This window comes from Brachyhypopomus gauderio, chromosome 14 (assembly GCF_052324685.1).
Source record: "Brachyhypopomus gauderio isolate BG-103 chromosome 14, BGAUD_0.2, whole genome shotgun sequence".
Classification (NCBI taxonomy): Eukaryota; Metazoa; Chordata; class Actinopteri; order Gymnotiformes; family Hypopomidae; genus Brachyhypopomus; species Brachyhypopomus gauderio.
This window is the reverse complement of record NC_135224.1, coordinates 18,985,296-19,001,310: the sequence shown is the minus strand read 5'-3', so window position 1 is coordinate 19,001,310 and position 16,015 is coordinate 18,985,296. Positions and strand designations below refer to the sequence as shown.

General features: G+C 44.5%; 1 protein-coding gene across 4 annotated transcripts in view; it reads left to right on the top strand.

Annotated features, from left to right (window-relative positions):
* Positions 1-16,015, top strand: part of tnr (tenascin R (restrictin, janusin)) — a 113,801-nt gene that overhangs the window by 16,476 nt on the left and 81,310 nt on the right. For all 4 annotated transcript variants that reach the window (XM_076972716.1, XM_076972717.1, XM_076972714.1 and 1 more), the window contains exon 2: positions 14,432-14,468. The gene's annotated coding sequence lies outside the window, so the exon portion shown is untranslated. The remainder of the gene's footprint in view (positions 1-14,431; positions 14,469-16,015) is intronic.

Below are 16,015 nucleotides of genomic sequence, written 5' to 3'. Positions count from 1 at the left end.
TCTCTCACCACGACCACCTCTCACCACCACCACCTCTCTCACCACTACCACCACCTCTCACCACTACCACCACCTCTCTCACCACTACCACCTCTCTCACCACCACCACCTCTCTCACCACTACCACCTCTCACCACCACCACCTCTCTCACCACTACCACCACCTCTCACCACTACCACCACCTCTCTCACCACCACCACCACCTCTCACCACCACCACCACCTCTCACCACCACCACCACCTCTCACTACCACCACCTCTCACCACCACCGCCTCTCTCACTACCACCACCACCTCTCACCACCACCACCACCTCTCACTACCACCACCTCTCTCACCACTACCACCACCTCTCTCACCACCACCACCTCTCTCACCACTACCACCTCTCACTACCACCACCTCTCTCACCACTACCACCACCTCTCACCACCACCACCACCTCTCACCACCACCACCTCTCTCACCACCACCACCTCTCTCACCACCACCACCACCTCTCACCACCACCACCACCTCTCACCACCACCACCTCTCTCACCACCACCACCTCTCACCACCACCACCTCTCTCACCACCACCACCGCCTCTCACCACCACCACCACCACCTCTCACCACCACCACCTCTCTCACCACCACCGCCTCTCTCACCACCACCACCTCTCACCACCACCGCCTCTCTCACCACCACCACCTCTCACCACCACCACCTCTCTCACCACCACCGCCTCTCTCACCACCACCACCACCTCTCACCACCACCACCTCTCTCACCACCACCTCTCACCACCACCACCACCACCACCACCTCTCTCACCACCACCTCTCACCACCACCACCTCTCACCACTACCACCACCTCTCTCACCACCACCACCACCACCACCTCTCTCACCACCACCTCACCACCACCACCACCTCTTTCACCACCACCACCACCTCTCACCACCACCACCTCTCTCACCACCACCTCTCTCACCACTACCACCACCTCTCTCACCACCACCACCACCTCTCACCACCACCACCACCACCACCTCTCACCACCACCACCTCTCTCACCACCACCACCACCACCACCTCTCACCACCACCACCTCTCTCACCACTACCACCACCTCTCTCACCACCACCACCACCTCTCACCACCACCACCACCTCTCACCACCACCGCCTCTCTCACCACCACCACCACCTCTCACCACCACCACCACCTCTCACTACCACCACCTCTCACCACCACCGCCTCTCTCACTACCACCACCACCTCTCACTACCACCACCACCTCTCACCACCACCACCACCTCTCACTACCACCACCTCTCTCACCACTACCACCACCTCTCTCACCACCACCACCTCTCTCACCACTACCACCTCTCACTACCACCACCTCTCTCACCACTACCACCACCTCTCACCACCACCACCACCTCTCACCACCACCACCTCTCTCACCACCACCACCTCTCTCACCACCACCACCACCTCTCACCACCACCACCACCTCTCACTACCACCACCTCTCTCACCACTACCACCACCTCTCACCACCACCACCTCTCTCACCATCACCACCTCTCACCACCACCACCTCTCTCACCACCACCTCTCTCACCACCACTACCACCACCTCTCTCACCACCACCACCGCCTCTCACCACCACCACCACCTCTCACCACCACCACCACCTCTCACCACCACCGCCTCTCTCACCACCACCACCTCTCACCACCACCGCCTCTCTCACCACCACCACCTCTCACCACCACCACCTCTCTCACCACCACCGCCTCTCTCACCACCACCACCACCTCTCACCACCACCACCTCTCTCACCACCACCTCTCACCACCACCACCACCACCACCTCTCTCACCACCACCTCTCACCACCACCACCTCTCACCACTACCACCACCTCTCTCACCACCACCACCACCACCACCTCTCTCACCACCACCTCACCACCACCACCACCTCTTTCACCACCACCACCACCTCTCACCACCACCACCTCTCTCACCACCACCTCTCTCACCACTACCACCACCTCTCTCACCACCACCACCACCTCTCACCACCACCACCACCACCACCTCTCACCACCACCACCTCTCTCACCACCACCACCACCACCACCTCTCACCACCACCACCTCTCTCACCACTACCACCACCTCTCTCACCACCACCTCACCACCACCACCACCTCTCTCACCACCACCACCACCTCTCACCACCACCACCTCTCATCACCACCTCTCTCACCAACACCTCTCTCTCTCACCACCACCACCACCTCTCTCTCTCACCACCACCTCTCTCTCACCACCAATCAATCAATCAATCAAAATTTATTTGTATAGCACTTTTCACAACACATGTTGTCACAAAGCCGCTTTACAGGAGTTAAAAGGGTAACAATACTATGGGTCCCTAATGAGCAAGCCAAAGGCGACAGTGGCGAGGAAAAACTCCCTATGATGGTGGAGAATAGGAAGAAACGTCGGGAGAACCAAGACTCAAAAAGGGAACCCATCCTCCATTGGGCGGCCCGTTAACACACAAATTACACAAAATCAAATTATACAGACGAACACACAAGTCACACACAAATCACACAATCAGACTAAGTATAAGGTAACTAGAATGAAAATTCTGGATGTTGATATTGTCAATGTAAATGTCTTGTGATGAACTCCAGGTTTTCATTCCGTGTCGGAGCAATAATACTGGTATTGTAGGCTCCAACTGCAGTGTTTCTCCCCAGGTGAACCTCGGAAAAGAAAGATATGTGATGTGGTAAATATGTAACAGATTAATCAAAGGCCAAAGTAAACAGATGAGTCTTTAGTCTAGATTTAAACATTGAGACTGTGTCTGAGTCCCGAATAGAGGCAGGAAGATTATTCCACAGTTGTGGAGCTTTAAAAGAAAAGGCTCTTCCACCTGCTGTGATCTTTTTGATCCTAGGAACAGTTAATAACCCTGCGTCCTGCGAACGAAGTGAGCGTTCAGGGTTGTAATGATCAATAAGTTCACTAAGATTGTCTGGAGCTAAGCCATGCAGTGTTTTATATGTTAATAAAAGTATTTTATAGTCAATACGGAATCTAATTGGCAGCCAGTGTAATGATGATAGTACGGGACTAATGTGATCAAACTTTTTAGTTTTCATTAAAACTCGCGCTGCTGCGTTCTGAACCAGCTGTTTATCGATTTACCAGAACATCCAGCTAGAAGACTGTTGCAATAATCTAGACGAGAGGATATGAATGCATGGATTAGTTTTTCCGCATCACTAGTATTTAATATGTTTCTAATTTTAGCAATGTTGCGTAAGTGAAAGAACGCCACCCTAGTTATATTATTAATGTGTGAATCGAACGAGAGATCTGGGTCTATTGTGATGTCAAAGTTCTTTACCTCTGCGCTGGGGGTTATAGTAAAGGAATGTAGATTCAATGCTACATTACATATCTTGTCTCTCGCTGCCCTAGACCCAACTATTATTAGCTCTGTTTTATCTGGATTTAGTGCTAGAAAGTTACACGCCATCCAATGTTTTATCTCTTCTACACACTTCTCAATTTTACTGTTTACACCTAAATCATCGGGTTTAGCCGATAAATATAGTTGGGTGTCGTCTGCGTAGGAGTGGAAACTGATGTCATGCTTATGCATAATCTCGCCTAAGGGTAACATGTACAGTGTAAATAGAAGTGGTCCTAGGACTGTCCCTTGTGGGACACCATATTTAACCTGCACAGATTTAGAGATTTTATTATTAACACTTACACATTGGAAGCGGTCGGTCAAATAAGATCTAAACCAGGAGAGTGCAACTCCTCTAATACCTACCGTGTTTTCTAGTCTATCCAGCAAAATGTTGTGGTCTATAGTATCAAAAGCTGCACTAAGATCTAACAGTATAAGGAACGAGACGAGCCCATTATCGGATGATATTAGTAAATCATTCACTACCTTGATTAAAGCTGTTTCTGTGCTGTGGTTCGGTCTAAATCCTGATTGGAACTGTTCATGGATACTATTTGATTGGAGATAATGGCTTAACTGATTGGAAACTGCTTTTTCTAGAATTTTTCTAGAACCACCACCTCTCACCACCACCACTCTCACCACCACCACCTCTCTCTCACCACCACCGCCTCTCTCACCACCACCTCTCTCTCACCACCACCACCTCTCTCACCACCACCTCTCTCTTCATGTCTGCAGAGTGAAAGTGCAAGGGTTTATCGTGATAGCCGGGAAACAGAAACAATGTCATTTTAACAGTCACTTAAATGTCAGGATGGCCCTGGAGTCTGCCTCTGTGGTGCATTGTGGGAGTGAACTCTCTGCCTCTGTGGTGCATTGTGGGAGTGCGCTCGTGTGGAAGTTTCTGCAGCTGATGGTTAATGGTACAGTGATGGTCACATCTCCCACTCTGCTGTCTCCTCAACATCTTATAACCCTCCATATAAACCCATGGCCCATGCACCATTCAGCATGCAATTACCAACCGCCATTATAATCTTTGCTCACGTGCAACGGAATAAATAACACTGCATCTGCGCTGATATATTCATTTATCGGCACTACGTGAATATCCACTATTCTTATAGGCACACATTCATCAGTGTCTATTTTTACAGGGAAATAACCATATTATACATTTATTAAATTCCAATGGGCCCTGGTGCATATATGCATCTCTCAGTGGGAGAATTAGGCCTGAGTTATGGATGTGGAGTGGTTTCCAGCTCTGCCTCTCCACCTCTTCAGAGGGGTGACATAGTATAATTGATGGTTTTTTATAGCCATGAATAACCCCAAGGATGTGTGTGTTTCTCAGGAGGAATTATGGTCGCCTCGTTGCATTACATGAATGCAATTTGCTGGCAAAGGCAAATGACTGTTCAAGTGCTTTCCTCACCTGTTAATAACATTGTTCACTATATGTATTGCATAAACCTTTCGATGGTTACTTTACAGACAGTTAGATACTTGGAAGACTATAACCGAAGGCTTGGGGGTAGAATCAGTAAAACAACCCAACCCCGGTGAGGTTAATGGGGTATGGTGATATAAACTTAAAGTGCACACTAGCTGTGTTACATTATTCAGGGTCCCTATGTAGTGCCCTTGTGCAGCCTACACACTCCACACTAATCATGTGGTTCTGAGAATTAAACCGCTGCATTCAGGATGCACCGTGACGACATCCTGCAGAAGACATTATGTATGTTGCATCTCTGTTTCGCTTAACAGCAGGGCTATCGAACAGTTCCTGTGTTTGCTAATGTGGCTAATCTGAACTGAAAGTGTGTTTGCTACTGGGGCTAGACTGAAATGTAGCTGTGTTTGCTACTATGTGCTAGACTGAAGTGAAACAGTGTTTGCTACTGTGGCTAGACTGAAGTGAAACTGTTTGCAACTGTGGCTAGACTGAATTGAAGCTTTGCTACTGTGTGCTAGACTGAACTGAAACTTTGCTACTGTGTGCTAGACTGAACTAAAACTGTGTTTGCTACTGTGGCTAGACTAAACTGAAACTGTGTTTGTTACTGAAACTGTATAACTATATTTGTACAACACTGACCCTATAGATTGCACATAAAATTAATATCCGTTTAATGTTGGCTAAACAGCATCTAATCTGTACCTCACACTGGACCTCAAGACCGCTAACATTATCTAGGTGAAAGCTATCAAGACAAATGTTTTCTGGTTGATATTGCAACATTTCCGAACAGGATCATTTCACAACATTGATTGTACTCAGCAAATGTTTTTGAAGTCTTAGTAACAATCACAGATAAGTGAACTCTATTGGCACGTATGTGCTACTCACAGCTCACCAGACACACCATGACTGATGGGTAAACTTTAAGGTCAATGTCCTGTGCAGTGGCGTAACAGCACTACTGTGGTTATGACTCCCCTCTGACTGAACATTGTCACTCCTTATGGTTCGTAATATCTTTTAAAATGGGTTGTGCTGTCTACTCTGCAGTGAACTACTGGACCCTTTGGAATTCACCTGGTGGCTTTTCCAAGCATCTTAAGGCTATTTACACTTTGTATTCAATGCATTTTTGGAGAACTACATCCTATGTGGATTTCCTTTGGCCACATGAAAAAGCAGGTGTATACATCCCTAAGATCCACTTTCAGATCTTCCGGAATATGAACGGATCACTCAAACCGCATTTGGAGTGCTTCATTTAATACGAGTGTGAACAGAATGTGTTTTCATTTTCTGCATCCAATTGCGCTGATGGAAATGTGTGTGCTGTGTGCTGACGTCTCTGCTGTGCACCAGAACTCCTGTGGACAGCAGTGCCACTGCGGAAATGAAAGCAGCCGTAAGACAAACACCACTCGCTGCTGGTTGAAATGGTTTCCTCCTATGTTTGACAGCAGATAATACCACGGTAGTAGCCCTAAGCATGATCACAGTGGGCAGTAAAATGGAAATAATGTGTGTGTTAGCATGTTTTCTGCATGTGAGAAAAAAAAATTGAATCCCATCTGTTCACACTGGGGCGCATCTTAGCCAGGAGCAGAAAATTTGGATATGAAACGCAGGCAAGGTGAAAGTAGGCCCCTTGATTACATAAGGCAGCTATGTTTATTACTGTACTAATAACCTCTGAGTTATAAACATCTTAGAAGTCGCTCCATAAACCCCAAGTCAATCACACGTAGGCTAAAGTGACTTGGTCGACGACCACAGAATAAAAAAATCACTAGTTTTTTTTTTCTTTTATTACCGTAATTTCAAAAGCGCCAAAGGTGAGAATCGCAGTGGTCTGGTAGGACCTCGACTGAATTAAATCCAACACCTCAAAGTATCAGTGACATTTTGGCTGCATAAACGCTGTCTCCTCGCAGCTGCGCCCTGATTAATTACGCACTGGCCATAAAGCAGAGGGCAGAGTTGTAGCGATGTGGGCCAGACTTCCCCAGCGCAGGAGTCCAACATCCATCACTGCTCCAGGACTCACCATGGCTCACCAATTAATATAATGGGCTCAGGCTTTTTAAGGCTTGGACCATAATGTGATCATTTGTGAGAAGTTTTGCTTTTTTCTCTTGTGCCTTCTGTATATAGAATAGAATAGAAACAACTTTTATTGTCCCACAGAGTGTAACAGAAGCCACAGATGATAAAAACCAGGACAATATTAACAACAACAACAACAACAACAACAACAATAATAATAATAATAATAATATACTGTATACTGTACAGAATTCTACCAGTTTGGTTTCACTTGAACTTGTACATGGTGTGTCAGTGTATTGAACCCTAAAACAGGCTATTTACAATATACTATACATTACAATACAACAACCCCTACAATATGCTAATGCTATTGATTGTAATGTTGTTGTGAGCAGTGGTGGTTATAGAGCCTCACGTCTGCTGGGAGGAAGAGTATCTGTGTTGATGCTCCTTTGTGCCTTCAGGATAAGTCTGTCCCTGAAGAAGCTCAGTTCAGTTCATATTCATAACACGGCCCTCTATAGGGGTGTAGTATTCACCTGTATCTGTTATTTCTCTCGCCCTATTGCACAGAGGAGTTGTTTAGTGACATCATTGTTTAGTGACATCATTATGACAAGACCCCGTCACCAGTACCTCGTGGCCCTGATCTCCAGCACGGCACTGGTGGGAAAAAAATCAAGCGTAACTGGTTTCAGGAGTCCAGAATGGCGGGGAGGAGCTCAACACCCCCATGGCAACTGTTTGACCCTGCAGCAGAGAGGAGATGATCTCTGTAGATTGCTTGTCCAATCACAGGAGTCTCCAGTGAACACGGTGCACAAGGAAGCCACTGTAATAAACTCTGCTCAAAACTTCAGCTCAGTTCAGTTAAACTGAGATCAGTTCAGTTCATTTCGGTTCAGTTCACTTCAAAAGGGTCCATTAATCTTGAGGTTTAAGGGGACACAGAACATAAAATGTACACAAAGCAAAACCCAACAGCAATAAATACATTATAAATGGACACATTATATGTGCAACTATCAGTATATCCAAATGACAGGAAGATAATGAATAAATACAGAATGCAAATAATACATTTAATACAAGTAGACAGAATGCACTGGGCCGTGATTTAAGTGTGATTGTGCAGTAAGATGAGTGGGTACGGGTTTTATGAGTGAGGATTACTCCAGATTACCCCAGATGTCTCCAGATTACTCCAGGGATAATCTGTAGTCATAATATGTTGTCATAATATGTAGTCTACACCATGGTGGATGTTTTACACCAGTTTATTAGAACAGACAGACTAAATGTTCAATTTAAAACCCAGTGATCCAATAGACAAAACAATAAAAAAACACACATGTGTATATATTAAAACGAATATATTACACATATTATTACATAATATATACACACTTTATATGAACAACACTGTTGTAGCCACGACGAACTAGCAAGAGAGAAAGAGGAAGACATGACAGCACAAAGCTGAACTTTCTCATGTGGCGATATGAATTATGATATACACATGATGGTGATTGTAGTCATGAAACAGTGTTCCCATTGTGCTGTGGACAACAGAGGAGTGCACAGGTGCACGAAGACGTGTTTGTTGATACACACTCACACCATTCTGCATTCTAGTGATGAATCTTTTTGTCCTCTGACGGCAGTGAAATTTTACTCCATCAGTACTTTTGCCACAGATGATGTAATTGGCTCATATAAAGAAAATCACACGTGGAGTGAAAACATTCATAATAGGATAAGTGTTGACTGCCTGATCTTGCCTGATCATTTGTTGGCTGTAATAATAGAAGCATTATATTATTTATTATTTATATTTACTTTTCTTTCCAAAAATTTTTCATTTTTACCACTATTATTATTTTCTCCACTGGTGGAAGGCTCTGTGAGCTTCTTCTCATGGGATTCGGGCGTTGAGACGTCCAGACATCACCTTCTGTTGTCTAAAGAGGATTGACTGAGCACTGTAGGCCCGGAACCAGCCGAGCGGGGCGGGTGGGGGTGCCCTGAAGACTGGAGAGAGGTCAGAACATGTCAGGACATGTCGGTCCCTCTCAGTGGTACACACTCTGGGCTCCTGGACCGGCTGTGGTTAAAGGGTGACCGTACCCCTAAGAAAACCTTCCCACAATTCCCCTGTTCTTCCACCAGTTGTCCCTGTCTGTCACTTCTCACCTGCAAACCTTCCCCAGAGAGGACACGAGGACGCATGAGAAGACATGTCTCTTTCTGAAGAGAATAAACCTTTATTCTTAATATAGATCAGATCACTCTGGCTTTGTTTTTCTAAACTGACTGTGAGGGGGGTTGAATTTTTCTCATCTGTCAAACTATTATATAATATTCTAATATAATATAATATTCTAATATTCTATAATATAGAAAATATTCTAATTAAGCACATTAAACTTGGCCAGAAAGGGTGCACAGCCATTATACTGTTGAAATAACAACACACATTAATTTCACTACAACTCCCAGAAGGCACAGATGCTTTGGGAAGCAGGAGATGTAAAACTGGCTCTGACATTTCAATCCCATCCCTCAGCAGCTCATGTGGTGCTGACATTAAGGAACCCAGATTTATGTCTGTGATTTCAATCCCATCCCTCAGCAGCTCATGTGGTGCTGACATTAAGGAACCCAGATTTATGTCTGTGATGAAATCCATCAAATCAGCAGGTGTGTTTGAGAGATGCTTTAAAAGACCTGTCTGTGAAGAAAAGCCTCGGATTACAGGAGCCCAACGCCAGCGTCTCCACACGTGGGTGAGCAGATCTGACGTTCGGGGGTGTGGTACTGGGGGCTGCTATTTTCCCAGATTTGAAGGTGTGTTGGGAGAGTTAGTCACAGCTGCTACGTCTCGGACTCTTCACAAGCACTTGAATAACGGCATTCAGAATAATACACGAAGCAGGCGACTGATCCTGTTACTGATCCTGCTCAGGTCATCTCCAGTTGTCTGCATAATGGCATAATGATACAGGCAGCCAGTGACAGATCCTGGATCAGCTGTGGTGAGGCGTCAGCTGTGTTCAGCCCCTCTGCCTTTTTGTTTAGGGATGACGGTTATTCAGTGTTTAATAACCTGCCCAACATCTATGAAAAAGAATGCTAGTCAGTCATGACTCATCAAAACCACTGGTGCCGTTGGCTCATCCCGATTGGCTGGCAGCCCCATCAGTGTCAAAGGTCAACCCGAAAGCTTGATCACACGCCGTAGACACACTCAGGTTAGTGGTAGTCAGGAAACAGGGTTGGGAAAGTGAAGGAACAGAGTGATCAAACAGCAGATAAGGAGGGACGTGATCCACAGGATCCTCAGGAACACTGCTGGTGATAGCAGCCGCCTTTCCAAAAAAACCACAGCGTGACCCTTGGACGACCTTGACATTTCCTCGTTCCCTTTCCCCAGGCCGTAGTTACAGTAACCGTGAGGCAGTGGACCGATCCCAGACTTCAGGCCAGTAAGCCTCCTCCTCGTGCTTGACAGGAACGGTGTTACCTTCGTCTCCAAAGGCTCTTTACATTAGGAAGCAAGATTTCTCATAGAGTAGTTCATAAGAGCTCGGCCTGCTGAGGGGGTACAAGAAATACTGACCAATAGAAGATGAGCCCCCCCCATTGGAAGTCAAATAAACTAACCGCAGTAATCAATACTCATCTACACTTGTAAATTCAGAGGGAGAGAGAGAGGTAGGAGAAATACAGATGTACCAGATGGAAGCCTGTGTGTTTGTTTAAACCAGTTCGTCCTCAGGGGTTGCAGAAGCTGTCACCTGATGTTTCTACCTGATGTTCTGTCCTATGTGGTAAACCATCGTGAGGGAACCAGAGACCCGCCCAGACTGCTCCTGTGGGTGTGTGATCGGATGGAGGGAGTTCTTGGTCATTAAAATCCCATCAGCCAAAAGGATGCAATCTCAGAGTTCTCCTGGCCTCATTCTTTATGTTGCACACACACACACACACACACACACACACACACAGGTGCCGGTGTTCTTCGCTGGCACTGGACACCAGAATTATAGCACTTTATCACCTAATGTTAACGTCTTTTAATATGTCAACAATGATCCTGAATGTAGTTCAATTAAAATGGCGATGATAACTGTGACTTTATGTTTTATGTTTATGTTATGTTTTTCTGGTACAAGCTAGGCTCTTCTAGTCCAACGCTATTCCATTCCTTTAAAAAGCTAAGCTAAGCTTTTTAAAGATAAACCAACAAATGTTTTTTTACATTGCGACTTTTCCAATACATATTGAAAGTTTAAAGTTTAAAATTCCCAATGCATAGCAAGCTATTAATCCCGCAGTGCTTGTGTGCGTTTCCGCCCAGAGGTGACGGATTAGGGGATGGACGTTTTCGACGTGATAATTCGAGCAGAAAGCTGGCAGATCATATCCACCAAAACCAGTGATTCAAAGGTCACATCAATAAGTCTTCATTTCGACCACAGACGCCACTAATCATTCAAAAGCATGTCTTCTGTCGAAGAGGATTAATGGACTTGCTATGGATCACTCCAGGAGGGTCAGCCTGCTCTTTCCACACTATTTTATTGATCCCACACTCCTCTGAAAAGACACAAACACAGTTTTTGGGCTTCGGTAGCTGTTAGACAGTAAAAGATAAGAAGATAATGCAAGAGGAGCTTAAGAAGTCCTCCCAGTTCAGCTGCCCAGCTCCCAGTGCAGCTCGCAGTCCAGAACCCCGCAGTTTTATGGGTCAGGCGCTAAACTCCAGCTAAACACCTCCGAATTCACCAGGTTGTCCTCAACTCTGAAGGTGACTACAGAGTTTTACAGGGCTGTATAGTGGATTGTTCTCTCCTGACTAAGTGAGTCTTCTGACCTGAACTCCATTAATAAAGCTATTACCTTAACAACTCTGACCAGAAGGCAGGCACTAAGCCTGAACGTAAGCAGGAACTGTGTTAAGGATGGGGTCTGTACCTCAGGGACGCTCCGTCAATGTGCTATTGTTTATTGTGATTGCACTATAAACTCAGCCGGTATTTTTTTCCCCAAACACTCGAGACTGCGACAATCAGCATCTTCTGGTCCGGCATATAAAACTTCAGACAGCATTTAATGATAGCGGCCATGGCAACCATCACAAAACGCATCTACAGGATATGTGGTGGTTCTGGAGACTGTTTCAGACATGCAGTTACGACAGGAGTTTGTAGAGTAAAGAGTCTTCCTTTTGTAGTCTCTTGTAGAAAATAGATTTTTTTCCCTGGACACTACATTATCCATAAATGTAAGATTTCTCATTTGACAGAATCAATTTTTGCATAAAATAATTCATCCCTACCAAGCTCAAGCCAGAGCTAAACAAAGGAAACCCCCTAAAGCATTGCACTGCATCAATCATACTGCCAATTAATCAATAAATACATCAGTCTATCACTTACTATCTCATATACGTCAGGAAATGCCAAAAGGTCGCCCGTGTGATTTATGGTGCAAAATCAGGACACATAAATCATGTAGAAAGCTGTTATTATAATACAGAGTCCATACAGGCTTTGGAAGTAGCTCCTTTCCAAGACATTCTACATATAGTGTTTCACAGAGAGATGTGATTGTGGGCCTGTTTAGAAAGAGATAAACCTACTTTCAGAATATCTGCAGCTTCAGACTAACATCTAGCAAAAGTACCAGAAATCCAGCATTTTCTCAGCTATTGTTGTGGGGTTTTCACTGGTTCTCTGGTGGACCAAGTGGGCCATACACATATGGGAATAAAAGGAAATGTGTTGTAGTGATGTGATTTTTACTGCTGAATTTATAAATGGATGAATGCAACCTTTACCCTTTGTGCTGTACCGAGCTGAGATATCCAAGTCTTTTCTTCATTCATGAAGAAATTCATATAGAGATCCATGTAGTGATCCATGTAGAGATCCATGTAGAGATCCATATAGAGATCCATCTAGAGATCCATCTAGATATCCATGTAGAGATCCATATAGAGATCCATATAGAGATTCATGTAGAGATCCATATAGAGATCCATCTAGAGTTCCATGTAGATATCCATATAGAGATCCATGTAGAGATCCATCTAGAGATCCATACAGAGATCTATGTAGAGATCCATATAGAGATCCATCTAGAGATCCATCTAGATATCCATCTAGAGATTCATGTAGAGATCCATATAGAGATCCATCTAGAGTTCCATGTAGATATCCATATAGAGATCCTTGTAGAGATCCATCTAGAGATCCATGTAGAGATCCATCTAGAGATCCATATAGAGATCCATACAGAGATCCATGTAGAGATCCATACAGAGATCCATCTAGAGATCCATGTAGAGATCTATGTAGAGATCCATGTAGAGATCATATAGAGATCCATGTAGAGATCTATGTAGAGATCTATATAGAGATCCATATAGAGATCCATATAGAGATCTATGTAGAGATCTATTTAGAGATCCATGTAGCGATCCATGTAGAGATCTATGTAGAGATCATATAGAGATCCATGTAGAGATCTATGTAGAGATCCATGTAGAGATCCATGTAGAGATCATATAGAGATCCATGTTAATATCCATGTAGAGATCATATAGAGATCCATGTAGAGTTCTATGTAGAGATCCATGTAGAGATCTGTGTAGCGATCCATGTAGCGATCCATGTAGAGATCTATGTAGAGATCATATAGAGATCCATGTAGAGATCTATGTAGAGATCCATGTAGAGATCCATGTAGAGATCATATAGAGATCCATGTTAATATCCATGTAGAGATCATATAGAGATCCATGTAGAGTTCTATGTAGAGATCCATGTAGAGATCTGTGTAGCGATCCATGTAGTGATCCATGTAGAGATCTATGTAGAGATCCATATAGAGATGCAGCATGAGCCAAATGTGGTAAAATGACCACATATTTGAAATGGGAACCAAAAAACCAGAACCAGAAGGACTGGATTCTGGGCCTTATTAGCTTTGCTCCTGAACAGGTTTTTTTTTTCGTTTTTTGCTTTTATAAAATTGGAAATTATATTCATACATAATTGTGTTCTTTTGTTAAATGAAGGCTTTATCACCTCTGATAACACATGCACAACAATGAGGTTAGACATGAAGTCCTAACACTGATTGTGGTTGCCAAATGTGACCATATTTATGTTTTCTAAAGAGAAGAATACAGCAGACTGTGGATTTCTCCTCATCCATGGAGACATTTCTGAAACCTCCATCCACACTGAGCACAGCACTTTCTTTGAACTTGCCACAGGGTGTACGAGAATTGTCAGGATTTGTGATCAACTGGCTTTATGGAGGTTTTATGGAGGTTTTATGCAGGCTTGAGGAACTGTGGTCATGGGGTGTCTACGACCCTAATGTTTTCTTTTCTGATTACAGGAGGAGAATCCTCTAGACTTTGCAAAGGCATACAAAGGTGAGTTTTTCTTTTTTGAATTTATAGATTAATTAAAATATTTAAATAGTAATGTAAGCACATAACATTTATTAAAATATTATTTTTTGGAATGCATAAAAAAAATTGTATCTATTTTATAAATTGTATCTATAGTATTTTAAATGTGATTATATTTGTTATATATATATATATATATATATATATATATATATATATATATATATATATATATATAATGTGTTTTGTTTTTTTTTATTGTCTGGAGGTGTTTTTCTTTCACTCGTTCCTCCTTGTTGTAATCTGCGTGATCTAATCTGCCCGTGGTGGTCTTTGGTCTGAGAGGAGAGGTGTGGGCCTGGGGTTGTTACTGCTGTCAGCTCTCTCCACTAAATGGTCTCTCTGGCAGTCTTCCAGGAGAGCTCCTGATTACATTGCTGTGTGATAAGGGTCAGCTAAGGGGCCCTTAACCATAATCAAACCAATATCAGTTAAAGTGCCACCACCACTTTATCTCAATAAAAAAACCCAGAAAGTGTCTACATATCCTGAATGACTTTTTCCACAAAATCCATTGACTCATTCCGGAAGGCGTCAGTGTCGAAGAACCATCGCACACGTCTTTTTCACTCCTGATTCCTCCTCTGAAACGATCCGATCAAACATCGGGGGGCTAACGGCGGCCGGCTGGACAGCTTTTCCCCTCCCGCCACTCACAACACGAGTCGCACGTAATACGGCATCTCTGGCAGAACAAGTGTCATAAGTAGCCCACGCGTAGCACAATCGCTGCCTTGTCTGCCATAACAAATAGCTGGAAGTGTAAATACACTGTTCAGAGGGTGAAATCAATGACGCCTTCTGCCTCGCTGCGCGCCTGCTAATCCCAGCTCTCATAAAGGATGTTTATTATCATTGGCCCGGCTACATGGGGGCTCTTTGTCATCTCGTGATATGGGTCAGATGAACCGTAGAGAGTTATTCCTCAGCTGCTGAAGAACTGCTGGGAGGGGAGGGGAGGCGGAGTCACCCGTGTCTGTCTCCAGGGGCGGCGGCAAAGGACACACCCCCTCGGTGTCGCCATAAATCATAAAACGGCGGTTCCTTCCACATGTTCATCAGTCCAGCCACGGCAAGTCCTCCACAGAGTAGAAGGCATTGATGATGTCCTACATCAGAGCATGCTCGACACTAGTAGAATGAGCCTCGCAAGTTTAAAATAGCATCCGACTGTTTTAGCACTGGTAGAACAGACAGTCCGTGCTCTTTTTTTGACGGAAGCCACAGTTTGTTATTGATTCACTCAGACGCCAGGGCACATGCATGTTTATATTAATATAGTGGAGCGCAGTGATGCTCTGATCAGGTTCTTCGTAGATTTGAGGTGCTGACTTTGTCTCTCCGGTGTGTCTAAAGGGCCGGTGGTGCAGGCCCCACTGAAGGATTAGCATGCAGAATCAAATGAATCGGCTTTATTGATTGAGTTTCACACTGTCATTAACAACGGCAAAGACAGACAAGGAGCTATTAGTGTCTTTCTTCCTGTTTTCGCCGAAATCCCAAAACAA